The following is a 6,019-nucleotide window of genomic DNA, read 5'->3' on the forward strand; positions in this document are numbered from 1 at the left end:
AAAACTCCAGGAACAACATTTTTCCTCTCTGTCTGTCTGTTTTTAATTTCTTCTCCTGTTAACTTTATTGTACATTTAGTCTAATTTCAAAATGTATTTATGCATCTACGGATATGCTCATGCATGTGCATGTGAGCCTGTGTGACTGCTGGGGGTGGGGGGTGGGGGAGGGATTGGTCACAGTTCTAAACTTTTCAGGAACTGCCCTTAGAATGGCATGTCGACCTCACCAACATGGAAGCATTCACGAGGATGGCAGCCATCTTAGCCGGTGACCTCACCACGATGGAAGCCACCATGTGACAAACCTTGCAAGGTCCTTTTTGTTCTCTGTGTTTTCGTGGCCTCTAGAGGGCCAGCCAGAACTTAAAAGGAGAAAAGGAAAGAAAGAAAGGGAAAACAGAAGGTCACTCACCACCACCTCACCAGCAGATAAGAAATGTGTATTTACAGACCGGGAAAAACAACAACAACAACAACAACAATACACACAAAACAAAGAAACAGAAGGTCCAGAGACCCTAAGGCGCTGAAAAGATGGAGATCAGCCTCACTCCCACCCACCCCTGAGGATTGGACTTTTTCTTGATTATTCCAGCAGTATTTGAGCTGCTGAAAGATTCTTGCAAACGGTGGCTAAATATGATTCTCTGCTCATTTCATGTGTCTCGTTAAATAAATAAAGTTAAGTAAATGGACATAAACACAAATATAATTCACTTGGGATCAAACAAACAACAGACAGTAGTGCTGGGCAATCTGATTTATGAGGGAAGGGGTAGGCCCTGGGCTCCAGGCAACTCTAAGGCATTCAGGCCTCTTTCTTTTGTCTTTCTTTCTTTCTTCCTTTCTTTCTTTCTTTCTTTCTTTCTTTCTTTCTTTTGGTTTTTCAAGATGGGTTTTTGATTTGAGACAGAGTTCCTGGAACTCACTCTGTAGACCAGGCTGGCCTCAAACTCACCCAGATCTGCCTGCCTATGCCTCCTGAGTGCTGGGATTAAAGGCTGCACTACTACCTCCTGGCAGGCAAAAAAAAAAAAATGTGTATTTACAGACAGGGAAAAAGAACAACAACAACAACAATACACAAAAAACAAAAACAAAAGAAATGAAACAAAAAAATTATAATCCTGTATACACACACACACACACACACACACACACACACACACACACACACTAAAAGTAAAATTAGCCAGGCTGTGGTGATGTATGCTTTAATCCCAGCACTCGGGAGACAGGGGCAATCTTATCTCTGTGAGCTGCAGGCCAGCCTGGTCTGCAGAACTAGTTCCAGGACAGACAGGATGACTCTGTAATACAACAAAAAATTGCAAAACAACAACAGAAGGTGAAATTGCCAGGTGTTATTGGCACAGGTCTTTAATCCCAGCACTAGGGAGGCAGAGGCACTCGGGTCTCAGTGAGTCCTAGGGTAGCCAGACCTGTTACACAGAGAAACCCTGTCAGCTAGGATGACACAGGTAGACTCTGTGTCTTCTATAATTCCAGGAGTGTTTACCAAAAAAAAAAAAATTAGTATATAGGCTTGGGCTGTTGGGGACCGATTCCGGACAGTGGTGTCCTTACTTTATCAAACCTTACAAAAGCAGGAAGTTCCTGGCCTAACCTCGGGCTGTACAACTTCCTGGAGTACCTGCTAATCAGCCAGCTGCAGGGGCCTGGGACCAAAGCGACCTCACCCTCCCTTAGGAATTTTCCATGCTCTTCATGCTTCCCGTGTTCCCCCTCCCTGCCTGAAGCCCTGTTTATAAGCCTCAATACCCAGTCAATAAACGGAGACCTCGACGCAACTCAGAATGTCTCTGTCTTCCTTTACGCGCCTGGTCTCCTTTCTCTCTCGCCCCCATTGATCTTTCAGGAGGTGCCTCCTCGAGTCTCATCAAATAAACTGGCCCGCGGGACCGGGCAAGTGGCGCCCGAACGTGGGGCTCGAGGCACGGTGACCTGCCGGACGACGGACAACGGAAGGGGCCCCGGAGAGGATCAGGGTAGAGACGCCCGGACTGCATCACTCGTGCAACGCGGGAGAGTCTTGAGGTAAGTATGTCGTCCCATCGATCATGGGCAAAAATTTATCTAAAGAGGCTGTTTTTCTAAAGGAGATGAAAAGGTAATCTTAGGGAGAGAGGAATAAGAGTTAAGAAAAAGGATTTGATAAAATTCTTCCAATATGTGGAGGAGAAATGTCCCTGGTTAGTGATTAATGGACCAGGAATTCACCCTCTGACTTGGAACAAGGTTGGAAAAGATATTAACAAATTATTCAGAGATGGGGAAAATGTCCCCGACGCCTTTTTTAGTTTTTATGGTGTGATTAGAGATATTCTAAAGGAAACAGAGGGAGATGGGAGTGTTTCACATTTACTAGCCCTTGCAGAGGATTTTCTCTCAAACTCCCCCTGCCTGACACCCAAGGGTCCAGAGGTTTATTGACATCTACCAGTAAGAGCGCTCTCTGTCCTGTCTGTGTCTCTGTCATGTTACTTTTGTTTTGTACCGGTCGATCGATTTGTACTTTGCAGGCTCTCACTGGGGCAGACGTGTCCGGACAGTGAACCTGGGGGCGAAGGGAGACGTCCCAGAGCCCTAAGGCCACCTCAGAGGTGACGATTTGGTTTAGGAGCATCTTTGGGTATCTTCCCCCACAATGGGAGGAAGTGCCACTTTGTATTTTGTCCCGGGAATTTGTCAGAGCCATTTTGTGGGTTTTTTTGTATGTTTTGTTGTGATCATTGTTACTTTACTCTCTTCTTCTCTTCCAAGAAAAAAAAATTTTTTTTAACTAAACGAAAAAAGGGGAACTGCTGCAGGCCGCAGGAATATATCATAAAAACTCAGCTGGTTATGGCAAAGTCACTACCTGGAGGAATCAGGGAATTCCTCCAGAGGAAGCCAAATCCTAAGGAGTTTTTGGTGTTACTTGGCTTGTTATATATCAGCTGTATTCTGTTATAAAAATCATGTGTGGCTTCATAGTTTTCCCAATTGATTTTTCCCTAAGAAGGGCTAACAATGTGCACTGATCACTCTCTAGACACACACATTCCAGGCATTTGGAGAACAGCCCCAGGAAAGGCTTTCTCTGGAATCAGATATCTCCCCTAGCCATTTTCAAGGACTAAAGGAGACACCACCCAGGTGGTCACCCAACTTCCGAGGACTAACAGTGATAACCACCCACAGGTGAGTCTCCTGACTTAAGGTAAATTCCACAAGGAGACACCGCCCAGGTGGTCACCCAACTTCCGAGGACTAACAGTGATAACCACCCACAGGCGAGTCTCCTGACTTAAGGTAAATTCCACAAGGAGACACCGCCTAGGAGAGGTGGATGTTAAGTAATAGCTTTACACAATTTAGCTCGGACCCTCCCTTTTATATATTGGGACTTCCAGGGCACAGGAGAAAAAGAAAAAAGAGAATGGAAGAACTAGATGGGTAAGAACTTGAGAGGAACAAACTGAGATGGGGAAGAACTAGATCGAAGGGCTAAAAGAGAGTACTAGAGGAACGAGATGAAAGATGAGGAAGAGCCAGATGGGGAAGAACAAGATGAGGAAGAGCCAGATGAGAGAGAAGGAGACGGGAGAGGAGCTGATAGGGGAAAGAACTAGATAGATGAGAACCTAGAAGGGTCAGAACTATATGAAGGAATTAAGATAGAACCTAGAGGTAGATAAATATAGAGAAATCAGTCAAGAAAGGAGCTAGACATGAGAGCAGAATAGAAGCTATGTAGAGAGAGAACTGTCACAGAATAATAAAGTGTATGAACAAAACAAAACAAAACAAAAAAAAAGGTGCATGTCTGACTGACAGGGATGTGGAAGCCCCTGATGTCTGTTTGATTAAGGACAGAGGTCCTCGACTCTGGATTGTTTTTGATGTGATTGAGCCTGGAGGGTTACCCACCCTCCCCCCAGAGCACATCAGGTTGTCATTGTTCTTGGAGCTTTGTTGGTTGTCTTGTTGGGGCAAAGTTTTTTCGTGTGCCCTTGGTCTTGTGTGTAATGTATTAATTATTCTCATTGTTGACTTGACTGTGACGGACGCTATGGGACAGTTCCCTTCTTCTCTACTAGACCTTTGCCTAGCCCACTGGAAGGATGTGTGAGCCACAATAGAGGGAACTGGGTTCCCCACCCCCACTCCCCGATCGAACTGAGATAAACAGGTAGCTCCTGCCAGGTGGGGCTTGCATACTGCAGGAGGGGCTTGCTGGCTGTGAATGAGGCCGTCAGTCATCTCAGTGCTGATGTTCCGGTTCTTGGATTGTCTGTGTAAATGTTATTTGTTTCTGTCTGCTAACCTCCCTTATTTTCCTAGAGGAAGAGGAGGAGAGAGAGGCATAGCAAAGGCCACCTCCCTCCCTCCGTAGCTCTCTTGCTATCAGGACTGCAGCCAGCTGGCTGCTCTCACGAGGGTGGGGGTGCGTGCTCTCAGTACAGGCGGGCAAAGATGGGAGCTTTGGACAGGGCAATGGGGACTGCCTGCAACTGACAAAAACTGTGTGAACACTAAAGAGAGAATCTGACCCTCCCTTCCTTTACTGTGATAACTTCAAGGTCTCTTCTGCCGGCCAGCAGCTTCTCTTGTTAACCCTTCTCTGTCCTGATATTGCTTAAAAAGAAATGTTAAATTACCAGTTCAAGATACTGGGAAAATTATGCTTTTGTTTCCACAGGAAAAATAAAAATTTACATGGGTTTTGGTCATTTGAGTTCAGTGGGTTACAAATACTTGCCATCATTTAAGAGACTTGGTTTCAAATTATTGCTGGTTAAGATAAAATATAATGTTTTTATAAAAAATGACTTGAGATATATAAAAAAAAATGAAACATGTTTCAGATTTCTTTGTCTTGCTATTCTGCTGTTACATTGAGACTCCAATGGGTCATAGTTGTAAAAATGTCTGTCTACTCTACAGGTATGAATGAAAAATGTGGCCACATGTATGTTTGGTTTTGAATGTCTGAGTTTGCATGTCCTTTGTGTTAAGAAATACAAGTTAATACTAGTCATCTGGCTATTCAGATACTAGTTTAAAGCATAAACTGTTCTATTTAAAAAAAAAAAAAAAACTGAGAGGTACATTTGACTAATATATCTATAGGAGGACAAATTGGTCTGGTTATTGTTACCAAACTTAGAGATATTTTCAATATTAGGCCTAGATTTGTTTGGCTCAGATACATTTAATAGATAATGGTCCTCAAACCTGTGAAAGATCTGATGAATATGGTATTTACAGTATTTGATAAAAAGCTTACTATAGCAAACAGAGACTCTGAGCTCCCCAGCTCCTAGCAATGACTCCCAAGGTCTCCAAAGAAGATATGGAACAACGACAAGAAGATGCCACCTGAATTGTGGACAATGCTGTCCTGACACCTGTCCTGCCAACACTATAAAGACTATAGGAGCCTGGGATGATGACAGTCTTGGTAATGAATAGTCTATGTTGTTTTTTTAAATAGACTTAAAAGTCTGCACTCAGGTAAAGTTTATCCTTCTCAGATCTTTGATGACATTTATGACTGGACTAGCTATATCTTTCTCAGCTTAGTAATTGAATGATCAATGGATTAATTAATTAAAGTTAATAAGTCTCTTTAAAAAAGATAAACAGGTTCTAAATATAGACTTACAGATGCTTTTCATTGGGCCAAGGAAATTTCAGTCCAATCTATATTTGGTTCTCTAGACAAAAAAGACACTATGGATTTCAGGGCAAATTGATAATACTACAATTACTAAGACTATGGGTCTAAAAGTTCCAAATAAGTTCATAAGTTTTAACTCCTGTTCCTAGTTTATATCTATCTCAACAGGTTTTCACTTGGCTGACAGATACATCCAAGCATCATTTGCTGGTGACAACCTACTGCAAATGACCATGAGCCCTGAACTTGCTGAAAGCTGATATGGACCAATTCAGCCGATATGCATACCATCTCTTCAGCTGGTCAATAAAACGTTCCCTCTTGTCTTTG

The sequence above is a fragment of the Peromyscus eremicus genome, unplaced genomic scaffold, assembly GCF_949786415.1.
Source record: "Peromyscus eremicus unplaced genomic scaffold, PerEre_H2_v1 PerEre#2#unplaced_250, whole genome shotgun sequence".
Taxonomy (NCBI): Eukaryota; Metazoa; Chordata; class Mammalia; order Rodentia; family Cricetidae; genus Peromyscus; species Peromyscus eremicus.